Source organism: Oncorhynchus masou, unplaced genomic scaffold (assembly GCF_036934945.1).
Source record: "Oncorhynchus masou masou isolate Uvic2021 unplaced genomic scaffold, UVic_Omas_1.1 unplaced_scaffold_744, whole genome shotgun sequence".
NCBI classification, from domain to species: Eukaryota; Metazoa; Chordata; class Actinopteri; order Salmoniformes; family Salmonidae; genus Oncorhynchus; species Oncorhynchus masou.
In genome coordinates, this window is record NW_027013898.1 from 259,132 (window position 1) to 278,445 (window position 19,314).

At 45.6% G+C, this 19,314-nt stretch overlaps 1 pseudogene; it reads left to right on the forward strand.

The window, feature by feature from the left end:
- LOC135537285 (unconventional myosin-XV-like) overlaps window positions 1-19,314 on the forward strand; it is a 140,287-nt pseudogene that overhangs the window by 85,624 nt on the left and 35,349 nt on the right.

The window sequence follows — 19,314 nt, forward strand, 5'->3', positions numbered from 1 at the left end:
TTCCTGTAACACTGTTATCATATTCCTGTAACACTGTTATCATATTCCTGTTATCATATTCCTGTAACACTGTTATCATATTCCTGTATCACTGTTATCATATTCCTGTATCACTGTTATCATATTCCTGTAACACTGTTATCATATTCCTGTAACACTGTTATCATATTCCTGTAACACTGTTATCATATTCCTGTTACCATATTCCTGTAACACTGTTATCATATTCCTGTAACACTGTTATCATATTCCTGTTATCATATTCCTGTAACACTGTTATCATATTCCTGTAACACTGTTACCATATTCCTGTAACACTGTTATCATATTCCTGTATCACTGTTATCATATTCCTGTAACACTGTTACAATATTCCTGTTACCATATTCCTGTATCACTGTTATCATATTCCTGTAACACTGTTATCATATTCCTGTATCACTGTTATCATATTCCTGTAACACTGTTATCATATTCCTGTAACACTGTTATCATATTCCTGTAACACTGTTATCATATTCCTGTATCACTGTTATCATATTCCTGTAACACTGTTACAATATTCCTGTTACCATATTCCTGTATCACTGTTATCATATTCCTGTATCACTGTTATCATATTCCTGTAACACTGTTATCATATTCCTGTAACACTGTTATCATATTCCTGTAACACTGTTATCGTATTCCTGTTACCATATTCCTGTAACACTGTTATCATATTCCTGTTATCATATTCCTGTAACACTGTTACCATATTCCTGTATCACTGTTATCATATTCATGTAACACTGTTATCATATTCCTGTATCACTGTTATCATATTCCTGTAACACTGTTATCATATTCCTGTAACACTGTTATCATATTCCTGTAACACTGTTATCGTATTCCTGTTACCATATTCCTGTAACACTGTTATCATATTCCTGTTACCATATTCCTGTAACACTGTTATCATATTCCTGTAACACTGTTATCATATTCCTGTATCACTGTTATCATATTCCTGTAACACTGTTATCATATTCCTGTAACACTGTTATCATATTCCTGTATCACTGTTATCGTATTCCTGTAACACTGTTATCGTATTCCTGTAACACTGTTATCGTATTCCTGTAACACTGTTATCATATTCCTGTAACACTGTTATCATATTCCTGTAACACTGTTATCATATTCCTGTATCACTGTTATCATATTCCTGTATCACTGTTATCATATTCCTGTATCACTGTTATCATATTCCTGTAACACTGTTATCATATTCCTGTAACACTGTTATCATATTCCTGTAACACTGTTATCATATTCCTGTTACCATATTCCTGTAACACTGTTATCATATTCCTGTAACACTGTTATCATATTCCTGTTATCATATTCCTGTAACACTGTTATCATATTCCTGTAACACTGTTACCATATTCCTGTAACACTGTTATCATATTCCTGTATCACTGTTATCATATTCCTGTAACACTGTTACAATATTCCTGTTACCATATTCCTGTATCACTGTTATCATATTCCTGTAACACTGTTATCATATTCCTGTATCACTGTTATCATATTCCTGTAACACTGTTATCATATTCCTGTAACACTGTTATCATATTCCTGTAACACTGTTATCATATTCCTGTATCACTGTTATCATATTCCTGTAACACTGTTACAATATTCCTGTTACCATATTCCTGTATCACTGTTATCATATTCCTGTATCACTGTTATCATATTCCTGTAACACTGTTATCATATTCCTGTAACACTGTTATCATATTCCTGTAACACTGTTATCATATTCCTGTTATCATATTCCTGTAACACTGTTATCATATTCCTGTATCACTGTTATCCTATTCCTGTATCGCTGTTATCCTATTCCTGTAACACTGTTATTATATTCATGTTATCATATTCCTGTAACACTGTTATCATATTCATGTTATCATATTCCTGTAACACTGTTATCATATTCCTGTAACACTGTTATCGTATTCCTGTTACCATATTCCTGTAACACTGTTATCATATTCCTGTTACCATATTCCTGTAACACTGTTATCATATTCCTGTAACACTGTTATCATATTCCTGTATCACTGTTATCATATTCCTGTAACACTGTTATCATATTCCTGTAACACTGTTATCATATTCCTGTATCACTGTTATCGTATTCCTGTAACACTGTTATCGTATTCCTGTAACACTGTTATCGTATTCCTGTAACACTGTTATCATATTCCTGTAACACTGTTATCATATTCCTGTAACACTGTTATCATATTCCTGTAACACTGTTATCATATTCCTGTATCACTGTTATCATATTCCTGTAACACTGTTATCGTATTCCTGTTACCATATTCCTGTAACACTGTTATCATATTCATGTAACACTGTTACCATATTCCTGTATCACTGTTATCATATTCCTGTAACACTGTTATTATATTCCTGTATCACTGTTATCATATTCCTGTATCACTGTTATCATATTCCTGTAACACTGTTATCGTATTCCTGTTACCATATTCCTGTAACACTGTTATCATATTCCTGTAACACTGTTATCATATTCATGTATCACTGTTATCATATTCATGTAACACTGTTATCATATTCCTGTATCACTGTTATCATATTCCTGTAACACTGTTATCGTATTCCTGTAACACTGTTATCGTATTCCTGTAACACTGTTATCATATTCCTGTAACACTGTTATCATATTCCTGTAACACTGTTATCATATTCCTGTAACACTGTTATCATATTCCTGTATCACTGTTATCATATTCCTGTAACACTGTTATCGTATTCCTGTTACCATATTCCTGTAACACTGTTATCATATTCATGTAACACTGTTACCATATTCCTGTATCACTGTTATCATATTCCTGTAACACTGTTATTATATTCCTGTATCACTGTTATCATATTCCTGTATCACTGTTATCATATTCCTGTAACACTGTTATCGTATTCCTGTTACCATATTCCTGTAACACTGTTATCATATTCCTGTAACACTGTTATCATATTCATGTATCACTGTTATCATATTCATGTAACACTGTTATCATATTCCTGTATCACTGTTACCATATTCCTGTAACACTGTTATCATATTCCTGTAACACTGTTATCATATTCCTGTAACACTGTTATCGTATTCCTGTAACACTGTTATCATATTCCTGTAACACTGTTATCATATTCCTGTATCACTGTTATCGTATTCCTGTAACACTGTTATCGTATTCCTGTAACACTGTTATCATATTCCTGTATCACTGTTATCATATTCCTGTAACACTGTTATCGTATTCCTGTAACACTGTTATCATATTCCTGTAACACTGTTATCGTATTCCTGTTACCATATTCCTGTAACACTGTTATCATATTCCTGTATCACTGTTATCATATTCCTGTAACACTGTTATCATGTTCCTGTAACACTGTTATCATATTCCTGTAACACTGTTATCATATTCCTGTTATCATATTCCTGTAACACTGTTATCATGTTCCTGTAACACTGTTATCATATTCCTGTAACACTGTTATCATATTCCTGTTATCATATTCCTGTATCACTGTTATCATATTCCTGTAACACTGTTATCATATTCCTGTATCACTGTTATCATATTCATGTAACACTGTTACCATATTCCTGTAACACTGTTATCATATTCCTGTAACACTGTTATCATATTCCTGTAACACTGTTATCGTATTCCTGTTACCATATTCCTGTAACACTGTTACCATATTCCTGTAACACTGTTATCATATTCCTGTAACACTGTTATCATATTCCTGTAACACTGTTATCGTATTCCTGTTACCATATTCCTGTAACACTGTTATTATATTCCTGTAACACTGTTATCATATTCCTGTATCACTGTTATCATATTCCTGTAACACTGTTATCATGTTCCTGTAACACTGTTATCATATTCCTGTAACACTGTTATCATATTCCTGTAACACTGTTATCGTATTCCTGTAACACTGTTATCATATTCCTGTAACACTGTTATCATATTCCTGTTATCATATTCCTGTAACACTGTTATCATATTCCTGTAACACTGTTATCATATTCCTGTTATCATATTCCTTTAACACTGTTATCATATTCCTGTAACACTGTTATCATATTCCTGTAACACTGTTATCATGTTCCTGTAACACTGTTATCATATTCCTGTAACACTGTTATCATATTCCTGTTATCATATTCCTGTAACACTGTTATTATATTCCTGTAACACTGTTATCATATTCCTGTAACACTGTTATCATATTCCTGTATCACTGTTATCATATTCCTGTAACACTGTTATTATATTCCTGTTATTATATTCCTGTAACACTGTTATCATATTCCTGTTATTATATTCCTGTATCACTGTTATCATATTCCTGTAACACTGTTATCATATTCCTGTACCTCTAACACTAACACCTCTCTTCTCTCTCTCATCCTCTCTATCCTCTCTCCTCTCCTCTTTTCCTCCTCTCTCCACTCTCCTCCTCTCTCTCCTCTGCTCCTCTCTCCACTCTCCTCCTCTCTCTCCTCTGCTCCTCTCTCCACCTCTCCTCCTCTCTCCTCCTTTCCTCCTCTCTCATCTCCTCCTCTCCTCTCTCCTCTCTCCTCTCCAGATAGTGAATGACACTCTGTCTCAGGCATGTGTTAGAATCTCCAATCAGGAGAGAATGAAGATGAAGTCTCTGTTTGGTGAGTCAACTACATTACCCACAATGCTCTGGTTTGAAAGAGATACATTTGTTTGTTCACTGAAAATTTAATTTTTCTTACTGTTGAAATCCTGTGTGGCTCAGTTGGCAGAGCACGGCACTTGCAACACCAGGGTTGTGGGTTCGATTCCCACATGGGACCAGTATGAAAATACACTCAGTACTGTAAGATGCTCTGGATAAGAGTGTCTGCTGAATTACTAACATGGAATAACGGACTTGTGTCTAACAGAGAAACATGGCGTAGAGCGGAACACGGACACAGTGGACGAGGCGGTGAAGAAGGAGGTTGTCACAGTAGCCAAGGAATCCTGGGATATTTATTTCTCATGCCTATTTCCTGCCTCTGTGAGTCACATGACTTCCTGTTGCACCACATGGCTTCCTGTTGCTTCCTGTTGCATCACATGACTTCCTGTTGCACTACATGACTTCCTGTTGCATCACATGACTTTTGACCTCTCATCTATGTGTGTAAAGTTAGTATAGTTTAATCCACCACCGTTTATCTTAACTCTGTGTGTGTGTGTGTGTGTGTGTGTGTGTGGGTGTGGGTGTGGGTGTGTGTGGGTGTGGGTGTGGGTGTGTGTGTTTGTGTGTGTGTAGGGTAGTGCAGGTACAGGGGTACAGGTGTTGTCAGTTTCTCACACCGGGATCAAGCTCCTGAAGACAGTGAAGAGCAGCAATGATGTGTCGGACTACTTCAGAGTGCTACGACATTACACGTAGGTACCTCTAACCCTACTACTACCTTACACTACGTTCCTCTAACCCTACTACTACCTTACACTAGGTACCTCTAACCCTAACACTAACCCTACTACTACCTTACACGTAGGTACCTCTAACCCTACTACTACCTTACACTAGGTACCTCTAACCCTACTACTACCTTACACTACGTTCCTCTAACCCTACTACTACCTTACACGTAGGTACCTCTAACCCTACTACTACCTTACACTACGTACCTCTAACCCTAACCCTAACCCTACTACTACCTTACACTACGTACCTCTAACCCTACTACTACCTTACACTACGTACCTCTAACCCTAACCCTAACCCTAACCCTACTACTACCTTACACTACGTACCTCTAACCCTACTACTACCTTACACTACGTACCTCTAACCCTAACCCTAACCCTACTACTACCTTACACGTAGGTTCCTCTAACCCTACTACTACCTTACACTAGGTACCTCTAACCCTACTACTACCTTACACTAGGTTCCTCTAACCCTAACCCTACTACTACCTTACACTAGGTTCCTCTAACCCTACTACTACCTTACACTAGGTACCTCTAACCCTACTACTACCTTACACTAGGTTCCTCTAACCCTACTACTACCTTACACTAGGTACCTCTAACCCTACTACTACCTTACACTAGGTTCCTCTAACCCTACTACTACCTTACACTACGTACCACTAACCCTACTACTACCTTACACTATGTACCTCTAACCCTACTACTACCTTACAATATGTACCTCTAACCCTACTACTACCTTACACTACGTTATTTCTCTTTGTCTTTAGTAGTTCTGTCTTTGTGTCTCCATAGTTACGGTGTCTCTCTGTCTCCGTAGCTACGCAGACATCCTTTTTCTGACCATACCTTCAGGGAACATGCTGGAGTTCAACCTGACCAATGAGAAGCTTATTCTGTTCTCAGCCAAGGCTCCACAGGTCAAACACATCGTGGACTGCTTCATCACTGAGATCAAGAAGGTGAGAAACACAATACTAAATACTAACACACTACTAGAACCACAATACTAAATACTAACACACTACTAGAACCACAATACTAAATACTAACACACTACTAGAACCACAATACTAAATACTAACACACTACTAGAACCACAATACTAAATACTAACACACTACTAGAACCACAATACTAAATACTAACACACTACTAGAAACACAATACTAAATACTAACACACTACTAGAAACACAATACTAAATAATAACACACTACTAGAACCACAATACTAAATACTAACACACTACTAGAACCACAATACTAAATACTAACACACTACTAGAACCACAATACTAAATACTAACACACTACTAGAACCACAATACTAAATACTAACACACTACTAGAACCACAATACTAAATACTAACACACTACTAGAACCACAATACTAAATACTAACACACTACTAGAACCACAATACTAAATACTAACACACTACTAGAACCACAATACTAAATACTAACACACTACTAGAACCACAACACTAAATACTAACACACTACTAGAAACACAATACTAAATACTAACACACTACTAGAAACACAATACTAAATACTAACGCTACATGTTGCCATCTATCCAGGGTTCCTGTGTTTTACAATGTCTGAATATAAACGTAAATGTTGTACCATCCTCCGACAGCTTTAGTTCTGTGGGAAATGCAAAAAAAACATTACATTTGGTAATTTTTGCAAAACTGTGTCTTTTGTTAGTAGCCAAGTTTTGCATAAACACTCGTTACCGAGCAACCAGAGCAAGGATGAACAGCCATAAACATGAAGTTTATCAAAGGACGGGATGTGGCTCTGCCATTTAATACCTCTGATGAGTGGATTTGTTGTTTTGTTATCGGAAATATAAATTACCCCCCCTCTCCCTCCTCCTCCTCCCCTCCTCCCCCTCTCCCTCCTCATCCTAATCCCCCTCTCCCTCCTCCTCTCCCCTCCTCCCCCTCTCCCTCCTCCTCCTCCCCTCCCCCTCTCCCTCCTCCTATTCCGCCCTCCTCCTCTCCCCTCCTCCCCCTCTCCCTCCTCTCCCCTCCTCCCCCTCTCCCTCCTCCTCTCCCCTCCTCCCCCTCCCCTCCTCCCTCTCCCCTCCTCCCCCTCTCCCTCCTCCTCCCCCTCTCCCTCCTCCTCCCCCTCTCCCTCCTCCTATTCCGCCCCTCCCCCTCTTCCTCCCTCCTCCTATTCCACCCCTCCCCCTCTCCCTCCTCCTCCTCCTCTCCCTCCTCCTATTCCACCCTCCCCCCCTCTCCCTCCCTCCTCCTCTCCCCTCCTCCCCCCCCCTCCCTCCTCCTATTCCGCCCCCTCCCCCTCTCCCTCCTCCTCTCCCCCTCCTCCCCCTCTCCCTCCTCCTCCCCCTCTCCCTCCTCCTATTCCGCCCCTCCCCCCTCTCCCTCCTCCTCTCCCCCTCCTCCCCCTCTCCCTCCTCCTCTCCCCCCTCCCCCTCTCCCTCCCTCCTCCTCCCCTCCTCCCCCTCCCTCCCTCCTCCCTCCCCCCCTCCTCCCCCCTCCTCCTCCCCCCTCCCCCTCTCCCTCCTCATCCTAATCCCCCCTCTCCCTCCTCCTCTCCCCTCCTCCCCCTCTCCCTCCTCCTCCTCCCCTCCCCCTCTCCCTCCTCCTATTCCACCCTCCTCCTCTCCCCTCCCTCCCCCTCTCCCTCCTCCTCCTCCCTCCCCTCTCCCTCCTCCTATTCCACCCTCCTCCTCTCTCCCCTCCTCCCCCTCTCCCTCCTCCTCCTCCCCTCCCTCCCCCTCCTCCTCCCCTCCCCCTCTCCCTCCTCATCCTAATCCCCCTCTCCCTCCCTCCTCTCCCCCTCCCTCCCCCTCTCCCTCCTCCTCCCCTCCCCTCCCCCTCTCCCTCCTCCTCCTATTCCGCCCCTCCTCCCTCTCCCCCTCCTCCCCCCTCTCCCCTCCTCTCCCCTCCTCCCCCTCTCCCTCCTCCCTCTCCCCTCCCCTCCCCCTCTCCCTCCTCCCCTCCCTCCCTCCTCCCCCTCTCCCTCCTCCCCTCCCCCTCTCCCTCCTCCTCCCCCCTCTCCCTCCTCCTATTCCGCCCCTCCCTCTTCCTCCTCCTCCTATTCCACCCTCCCCCTCTCCCTCCTCCTCCTCCTCTCCCTCCTCCTATTCCACCCTCCCCCTCTCCCTCCTCCTCTCCCCCTCCTCCCCCTCTCCCTCCTCCTCCTATTCCGCCCCCCCCCCCTCTCCCTCCTCCTCTCCCCTCCTCCCCCTCTCCCTCCTCCTCCCCCTCTCCCTCCTCCTATTACACCCCTCCCCTCTCCCTCCTCCTCTCCCCTCCTCCCCCTCTCCCTCCTCCTATTCCGCCCTCCCCTCTCCCTCCTCCCTCTCCCCCTCCTCCCCCTCTCCCTCCTCCTATTCCGCCCCTCCCCCTCTCCCTCCCTCCTCTCCCCTCCTCCCCCTCTCCCTCCTCCTATTCCGCCCCCCCCCCCTCTCCCCTCCTCCTCTCCCCTCCCCCCCCCTCTCCCTCCTCCTATTCCACCCTCCCCCTCTCCCTCCTCCTCCCCCTCTCCCTCCTCCTATTCCACCCTCCCCCTCTCCCTCCTCCTCTCCCCTCCTCCCCCTCTCCCTCCTCCTATTCCGCCCTCCCCTCTCCCTCCTCCTCTCCCCCTCCTCCCCCTCTCCCTCCTCCTATTCCGCCCTCCCCCTCTCCCGCCTCCTATTCCGCCCTCCCCCTCTCCCCTCCTCCTCTTCCAGGACTCTGAGTATGTGGTAGCAGAGCGTAACTTTGTGACAGACGAGCGTCCTCTGCTCGCTTTCCATAAAGGTGACATCATCAGGCTGCAGGTCACGGAAGGACTGGAAAAGGGTGAGCCCCGCCTCCTCCCCCATACACACTGATGACATCACAGCCCTACACACATACGTCCTCTAACTATAACTCTGTGTGTGTGTGTGTGTGTGTGTGTGTGTGTGTGTGTGTGTGTGTGTGTGTGTGTGTGTGTGTGTGTGTGTGTGTGTGTGTGTTACAGGATACAGCTACGGCTCTGTTGTGAGGAAGAAGGTGATGTTTCTGGAGGAGATGAAGAGAGACACGCCAGACTTTGGTGAGACGACATCTCTCTCTTCTCTTCCTCCACCTCATCTCTCTCCTCTTCTTTCATCTCATCTATTTCTCCTCTTCCTCCACCTCATCTCTCCCCTCTTCCTCCACCTCAGCTCTCTCCTCTTTCTTCACCTCATCTCTCTCCTCTTCCTCCACCTCATCTCTCTCCTCTTCCTCCACCTCATCTCTCTCCTCTTCCTCTACCTCATCTCTCTCCTCTTCCTTCACCTCATCTCTCTCCTCTTCCTCCACCTCATCTCTCTCCTCTTCCTTCACCTCATCTCTCTCCTCTTCCTTCACCTCATCTCTCTCCTCTTCCTTCACATCATCTCTCTCCTCTTCCTTCACCTCATCTCTCTCCTCTTCCTCCACCTCATCTCTCTCCTCTTCCTCCACCTCATCTCTCTCCTCTTCCTTCACCTCATCTCTCTCCTCTTCCTTCACCTCATCTCTCTCCTCTTCCTTCACCTCATCTCTCTCCTCTTCCTTCACCTCATCTCTCTCCTCTTCCTCCACCTCATCTCTCTCCTCTTCCTCCACCTCACCTCTCTCCTCTTCCTCCACCTCATCTCTCCCTCTTCCTTCACCTCATCTCTCTCCCTCTTCCTCCACCTCATCTCTCTCCTCTTCCTCCACCTCATCTCTCTCTCCTCTTCATCCACCTCACCTCTCTCCTCTTCCTCCACCTCATCTCTCTCCTCTTCCTCCACCTCATCTCTCTCCTCTTCCTCCACCTCATCTCTCTCCTCCTCCTTCACCTCATCTCTCTCCTCTTCCTCCACCTCATCTCTCTCCTCTTCCTCCACCTCATCTCTCTCCTCCTCCTTCACCTCATCTCTCTCCTCTTCCTCCACCTCATCTCTCTCTTCTTCCTCCACCTCACCTCTCTCCTCTTCCTCCACCTTATCTCTCTCCTCTACCTCCACCTCATCTCTCTCCTCTACCTCCACCTCATCTCTCTCCTCTTCCTCCACCTCATCTCTCTCCTCTTCCTCCACCTCATCTCTCTCCTCTTCCTCCACCTCACCTCTCTCCCCTCTTCCTGTACCTCATCTCTCTCCCTCTTCCTCCACCTCATCTCTCTCCTCTTCCTCCACCTCATCTCTCTCTCCTCTTCCTCCACCTCACCTCTCTCCTCTTCCTCCACCTCATCTCTCTCCTCTTCCTCCACCTCATCTCTCTCCTCTTCCTCCACCTCATCTCTCTCTCCTCTTCCTCCACCTCATCTCTCTCCTCTTCCTCCACCTCACCTCTCTCCCCTCTTCCTCAACCTCATCTCTCTCCTCTTCCTCCACCTCATCTCTCTCCTCTTCCTCCACCTCATCTCTCTCCTCTTCCTCCACCTCACCTCTCTCCCCTCTTCCTCAACCTCATCTCTCTCCTCTTCCTCCACCTCATCTCTCTCCTCTTCCTCCACCTCATCTCTCTCCTCTTCCTCCACCTCATCTCTCTCCTCTTCCTCCACCTCATCTCTCTCCTCTTCCTCCACCTCATCTCTCTCCTCTTCCTCCACCTCATCGCTCCCCTCTTCCTCCACCTCATCTCTCTCCTCTTCCTCCACCTCATCTCTCTCCTCTTCCTCCACCTCATCTCTCTCCTCTTCCACCACCTCATCTCTCCATCCGTCTCTCCTGTGTGTGTTTCCCCTGTCTGTTTTCTACCAGGTTGGAAGTTTGGAGGGGTGTTTGGTCGTGCAGGGGCGTTCCCGACAGATTGTGTCCGTCCCGTCGCCGCCCCTGACTTCCTGTCCCTCCCGGTCGACCGCAGGGCGGAGCTTAAAGGAGGAGCAGGGCGGGTTGCCGTGACATCAGCAATGGCTGTGGCCGTGGCGTCCAGCGCGGCCGCTTACGAGATAGACCCCACCCTGGAGGTACACACTGATACACACACTGTAGTACAGGAGATAGACCCCACCCTGGAGGTACACAATGATACACACACTGTAGTACACCAGATAGACCCCACCCTGGAGGTACACACTGATACACACACTGTAGTACAGGAGATAGACCCCACCCTGGAGGTACACACTGATACACACACTGTAGTACACCAGATAGACCCCACCCTGGAGGTACACACTGATACACACACTGTAGTACAGGAGATAGACCCCACCCTGGAGGTACACACTGATACACACACTGTAGTACACCAGATAGACCCCACCCTGGAGGTACACACTGATACACACACTGTAGTAGACCAGATAGACCCCACCCTGGAGGTACACACTGATACACACACTGTAGTACACCAGATAGACCCCACCCTGGAGGTACACACTGATACACACACTGTAGTACAGGAGATAGACCCCACCCTGGAGGTACACACTGATACACACACTGTAGTACACCAGATAGACCCCACCCTGGAGGTACACACTGATACACACACTGTAGTACACCAGATAGACCCCACCCTGGAGGTACACACTGATACACACACTGTAGTACACCAGATAGACCCCACCCTGGAGGTACACACTGATACACACACTGTAGTACACCAGATAGACCCCACCCTGGAGGTACACACTGATACACACACTGTAGTACACCAGATAGACCCCACCCTGGAGGTACACACTGATACACACACTGTAGTACAGGAGATAGACCCCACCCTGGAGGTACACACTGATACACACACTGTAGTACACCAGATAGACCCCACCCTGGAGGTACACACTGATACACACACTGTAGTACAGGAGATAGACCCCACCCTGGAGGTACCCACTGATACACACAATGTAGTACTTTACCCACACACTGTAGTACTGTACACACAAACGCTGTACCACTGTACTAGTATACCACTGTACTGCGATACTATTGAACTAGTATACTACTGTACTACTGTACTAATATACTGCTAAACTACTATACTACTGTACTACGATACTACTATACTACTATACTTCTATACTACTGTACTACTGTACTAATATACTGCTAAACTACTATACTACTGTACTACTGTACTACTATACTACTATACTATTGTACTACTATACTACTGTACTACTGTACTAATATACTGCTAAACTACTATACTACTGAACTACTGTACTAGTATACTGTACCACTGTACCACTGTACTATACATGTTGCTGTGGTTTAGGAGGGGTTTGATGAGGTGCTAGACGTCGACGAGAGCGTTCTGTACTACTGTATACATGTTGCTGTGAGTTAGGAGGGGTTTGATGAGGTCCTAGACGTCGACGAGGGCGTTCTGTACTACTGTACTACTGTATACATGTTGCTGTGAGTTAGGAGGGGTTTGATGAGTTCCTAGAGGTCGACGAGAGCGTTCTGTACTACTGTATACATGTTGCTGTGGTTTAGGAGGGGTTTGATGAGGTCCTAGAGGTCGACGAGAGCGTTCTGTACTACTGTACTACTGTATACATGTTGCTGTGAGTTAGGAGGGGTTTGATGAGGTCCTAGAGATCGACGAGAGCGTTCTGTACTACTGTACTACTGTATACATGTTGCTGTGGTTTAGGAGGGGTTTGATGAGGTCCTAGATGTCGACGAGAGCGTTCTGTACTACTGTACTACTGTATACATGTAGCTGTGGTTTAGGAGGGGTTTGATGAGGTCCTAGACGTCGACGAGAGCGTTCTGTACTACTGTACTACTCTATACATGTTGCTGTGGTTTAGGAGGGGTTTGATGAGGTCCTAGAGATCGACGAGAGCGTTCTGTACTACTGTACTACTGTATACATGTTGCTGTGAGTTAGGAGGGGTTTGATGAGGTCCTAGAGGTCGACGAGAGCGTTCTGTACTACTGTATACATGTTGCTGTGGTTTAGGAGGGGTTTGATGAGGTCCTAGACATCGACGAGAGCGTTCTGTACTACTGTATACATGTTGCTGTGGTTTAGGAAGGGTTTGATGAGTTCCTAGAGGTCGATGAGAGCGTTCTGTACTACTGTATACAAGTTGCTGTGGTTTAGGAGGGGTTTGATGAGGTCCTAGAGGTTGACGAGAGCGTTCTGTACTAGTTCTACTGTATACATGTTGCTGTGGTTTAGGAGGGGTTTGATGAGGTCCTAGACGTCGACGAGAGCGTTCTGTACTACTGTTCTACTGTATACATGTTGCTGTGAGTTAGGAGGGGTTTGATGAGGTCCTAGACGTCGACGAAAGCGTTCTGTACTACTGTATACATGTTGCTGTGGTTTAGGAGGGGTTTGATGAGGTCCTAGACATCGACGAGAGCGTTCTGTACTACTGTATACATGTTGCTGTGGTTTAGGAAGGGTTTGGTGAGTTCCTAGAGGTCGACGAGAGCGTTCTGTACTACTGTATACAAGTTGCTGTGGTTTAGGAGGGGTTTGATGAGGTCCTAGAGGTTGACGAGAGCGTTCTGTACTACTGTATACATGTTGCTGTGGTTTAGGAGGGGTTTGATGAGGTCCTAGAGGTTGACGAGAGCGTTCTGTACTACTGTACTACTGTATACATGTTGCTGTGGTTTAGGAGGGTTTTGATGAGGTCCTAGATGTTGACGAGAGCGTTCTGTACTACTGTACTACTGTATACATGTTGCTGTGGTTTAGGAGTGGTTTGATGAGGTCCTAGAGATCGACGAGAGCGTTCTGTACTACTGTACTACTGTATACATGTTGCTGTGGTTTAGGAGGGGTTTGATGAGGTCCTAGAGGTTGACGAGAGCGTTCTGTACTACTGTACTACTGCATACATGTTGCTGTGGTTTAGGAGGGGTTTGATGAGGTCCTAGAGGTTGACGAGAGCGTTCTGTACTACTGTATACATGTTGCTGTGAGTTAGGAGGGGTTTGATGAGGTCCTAGAGATCGACGAGAGCGTTCTGTACTACTGTACTACTGTATACATGTTGCTGTGAGTTAGGATTGGTTTGATGAGGTCCTAGAGGTCGACGAGAGCGTTCTGTACTACTGTACTACTGTATACATGTTGCTGTGGTTTAGGAGTGGTTTGATGAGGTCCTAGAGATCGACGAGAGCGTTCTGTACTACTGTACTACTGTATACATGTTGCTGTGGTTTAGGAGGGGTTTGATGAGGTCCTAGAGGTTGACGAGAGCGTTCTGTACTACTGTACTACTGCATACATGTTGCTGTGGTTTAGGAGGGGTTTGATGAGGTCCTAGAGGTTGACGAGAGCGTTCTGTACTACTGTATACATGTTGCTGTGAGTTAGGAGGGGTTTGATGAGGTCCTAGAGATCGACGAGAGCGTTCTGTACTACTGTACTACTGTATACATGTTGCTGTGAGTTAGGATTGGTTTGATGAGGTCCTAGAGGTCGACGAGAGCGTTCTGTACTACTGTACTACTGTTTACATGTTGCTGTGAGTTAGGAGGGGTTTGATGAGGTCCTAGACGTCGACGAGAGCGTTCTGTACTACTGTACTACTGTACTACTGTATACATGTTGCTGTGGTTTAGGAGGGGTTTGATTAGGTCCTAGAGGTTGACGAGAGCGTTCTGTACTACTGTATAGATGTTGCTGTGGTTTAGGAGGGGTTTGATGAGGTCCTAGAGGTGGACGAGAGCGTTCTGTACTACTGTACTACTTTATACATGTTGCTGTGGTTTAGGAGGGGTTTGATGAGGTCCTAGAGATCGACGAGAGCGTTCTGCAGGACACGCGATACGATATGGTGGAGTTCGCAAAGAAATACTTCAGACAACCGGCTGCTAAGGGGTAAGCACACATACACCATACAACACACACACACCACTCACACACACATCAAACACACACACACATCAAACACACACACCACACACACACACACACATCAAACACACACACCACTCAAACACCTTCCACTGTGTCCCTCAGAAGTGAGTGTTTATCTGTGGTTCCTCCCCACAGGGCCTCTGTGAAGTCCAAGAAGCCCAAAGATACCAGAGATCCCTTTGAAATGGTCAGGTTCACCAAGGTAACACATTATAATACATCAGGTTCTCCATGGTAACAGATTATAACACATTATGACACATTATAACACATTATAACACATTATAACACATTATAATACATTATAACACATTATAATACATTATAACACAACAGGTTCTCCATGGTAACAGATTATAACACATTATGACACATTATAACACATTATAACACATTATAACACATTATAATACATCATAACACATTGTAACACATCAAGCTCTCCAAGGTAACACATTATAACACATTATAACACATTATAACACATCAAGCTCTCCAAGGTAACACATTATAACACATTATAACACATTATAACACATTATAACACATTATAACACCCTAACTGTTGTATTATACCTCTCATAAGCCTTAAGTAGTTTTAACTATAGTTCCATTATATCTTCCCCCCCAGTCTCCACTGTCTGAATCTCTGATAGAGTTCCATTATATCTCCCCCCCAGTCTCCACTGTCTGAATCTCTGATAGAGTTCCATTATATCTCCCCCCCAGTCTCCACTGTCTGAATCTCTGATAGAGTTCCATTATATCTCCCCCCCCAGTCTCCACTGTCTGAATCTCTGATAGAGTTCCATTATATCTCCCCCCAGTCTCCACTGTCTGAATCTCTGATAGAGTTCCATTATATCTCCCCCCCAGTCTCCACTGTCTGAATCTCTGATAGAGTTCCATTATATCTCCCCCCCAGTCTCCACTGTCTGAATCTCTGATAGAGTTCCATTATATCTCCCCCCCCCCAGTCTCCACTGTCTGAATCTCTGATAGAGTTCCATTATATCTCCCCCCAGTCTCCTCTGTCTGAATCTCTGATAGAGTTCCATTATATCTCCCCCCCAGTCTCCACTGTCTGAATCTCTGATAGAGTTCCATTATATCTCCCCCCAGTCTCCACTGTCTGAATCTCTGATAGAGTTCCATTATATCCCCCCCCCCCAGTCTCCACTGTCTGAATCTCTGATAGAGTTCCATTATATCTCCCCCCAGTCTCCACTGTCTGAATCTCTGATAGAGTTCCATTATATCTCCCCCAGTCTCCACTGTCTGAATCTCTAATAGAGTTCCATTATATCTCCCCCCCAGTCTCCACTGTCTGAATCTCTGATAGAGTTCCATTATATCTCCCCCCAGTCTCCACTGTCTGAATCTCTGATAGAGTTCCATTATATCTCCCCCAGTCTCCACTGTCTGAATCTCTAATAGAGTTCCATTATATCTCCCCCCCAGTCTCCACTGTCTGAATCTCTGATAGAGCTCCATTATATCTCCCCCCCCAGTCTCCACTGTCTGAATCTCTGATAGAGTTCCATTATATCTCCCCCCCCCCAGTCTCCACTGTCTGAATCTCTGATAGAGTTCCATTATATCTCCCCCCAGTCTCCACTGTCTGAATCTCTGATAGAGTTCCATTATATCTCCCCCCCAGTCTCCACTGTCTGAATCTCTGATAGAGTTCCATTATATCTCCCCCAGTCTCCACTGTCTGAATCTCTGATAGTTCCATTATATCCCCCCCAGTCTCCACTGTCTGAATCTCTGATAGAGTTCCATTATATCTCTCCCCCAGTCTCCACTGTCTGAATCTCTGATAGAGTTCCATTATATCTCCCCCATTCTCCACTGTCTGAATCTCTGATAGAGTTCAATTATACCCCCCCATTCTCCACTGTCTGAATCTCTGATAGAGTTCCATTATATCTCTCCCCCCAGTCTCCACTGTCTGAATCTCTGATAGAGTTCCATTATATCTCCCCCACCCAGTCTCCACTGTCTGAATCTCTGATAGAGTTCCATTATATCCCCCCCCCCAGTCTCCACTGTCTGAATCTCTGATAGAGTTCCATTATATCCCCCCAGTCTCCACTGTCTGAATCTCTGATAGAGTTCCATTATATCTCCCCCCCCCAGTCTCCACTGTCTGAATCTCTGATAGAGTTCCATTATATCTCCCCTCCCCCAGTCTCCACTGTCTGAATCTCTGATAGAGTTCCATTATATCCCCCCCCCCCAGTCTCCACTGTCTGAATCTCTGATAGAGTTCCATTATATCTCCCCCCCCAGTCTCCACTGTCTGAATCTCTGATAGAGTTCACTGATCCTGCTATGAACAGAGTGGCTACAGACATCTTCCTATGTAAGTTATATATCACACTATGTCATGCTATGCCCATGCTTTGTCGTGCTATGTCATTTTTTGCCTTTTTCATGTCATTTCATGTCATGGGCCGTTATGTTAAGTCATGGTATGTCATGTCCTACTACGTCCTGCTATGTCATGTTCATAGCGGTCATGCGTTTTATGGGAGACCACCCCCTGAAGGGCCTGACAGAACAAGAAGTAGTCAACACCTTCCTGAAGGTAACACCCACGCCGTCAACAGTTGGTGGTTTTGTGTTATGTTTCCGGCGTCTGTGTGATGTGTGTGCTCTCCCTCTCTCTAGCTGATTGGACAGTTTGGTCTGATGAAGGATGAAGCCTACTGTCAAATCCTCAAACAGATTACAGGAAACACCAGCTCTAAACCGTAAGACCCTAACTCTAACCCCTGACCTCTGACCCTACTGTCAACACCTCAAACAGATTACAGGATACACCAGTTCTAAATTGTAAGACCCTAACTCTAGCCACTGACCTCTGACCCCTGACCCTACAGTCAAAACCTCAAACAGATTACAGGAAACACCAGTTCTAAACTGTAAGACCATAACTCTAATCACTGACCTTTAACCCCTGACCTCTAACCCCTGACCTCTAACCCCTGACCTCTAACTCTAATCCTGACCTCTGACTCTGACCTCTAACCTTGAACCTCTAACCTTTAGGGACAGTTGTCAGCGTGGCTGGAGGTTGCTTTACATCCTGACTGCGTTCCATCGCTGCTCTGAGGTCCTGAAGCCCTTCCTGTTGAAGTTCCTACAGAATGCCTCTCGCAGCCAGGGAGTAGTGTTCCAGGGTAGGTGTCTTCCTGTTCCAGGGTAGGTGTCTTCCTTTTTCAGGGTAGGTTTCTTCCTGTTGAAGTTCCTACAGAATGCCTCTCGCAGCCAGGGAGTAGTGTTCCAGGGTAGGTGTCTTCCTTTTTCAGGGTAGGTTTCTTCCTGTTGAAGTTCCTACAGAATGCCTCTCGCAGCCAGGGAGTAGTGTTCCAGGGTAGGTGTCTTCCTGTTCCAGGGTAGGTGTCTTCCTGTTGAAGTTCCTACAGAATGCCTCTCGCAGCCAGGGAGTAGTGTTTCAGGGTAGGTGTCTTCCTGTTTCAGGGTAGGTGTCTTCCTGTTCCAGGGTAGGTGTCTTCCTGTTCCAGGGTAGGTGTCTTCCTGTTTCAGGGTAGGTGTCTTCCTGTTCCAGGGTAGGTGTCTTCCTGTTCCAGGGTAGGTATCTTCCTGGTTCAGGGTAGGTGTCTTCCTGTTCCAGGGTAGGTGTCTTCCTGGTTCAGGGTAGGTGTCTTCCTGGTTCAGGGTAGGTGTCTTCCTGGTTCAGGGTAGGTGTCTTCCTGGTTCAGGGTAGGTGTCTTCCTGTTTCAGGGTAGGTGTCTTCCTGTTCCAGGGTAGGTGTCTTCCTGTTGAAGTTCCCACAGAACGCCTCCCACAGCCAGGGAGTAGTGTTCCAGGGTAGGTGTCTTCCTGTTCCAGGGTAGGTGTCTTCCTGTTCCAGGGTAGGTATCTTCCTGGTTCAGGGTAGGTGTCTTCCTGTTTCAGGGTAGGTGT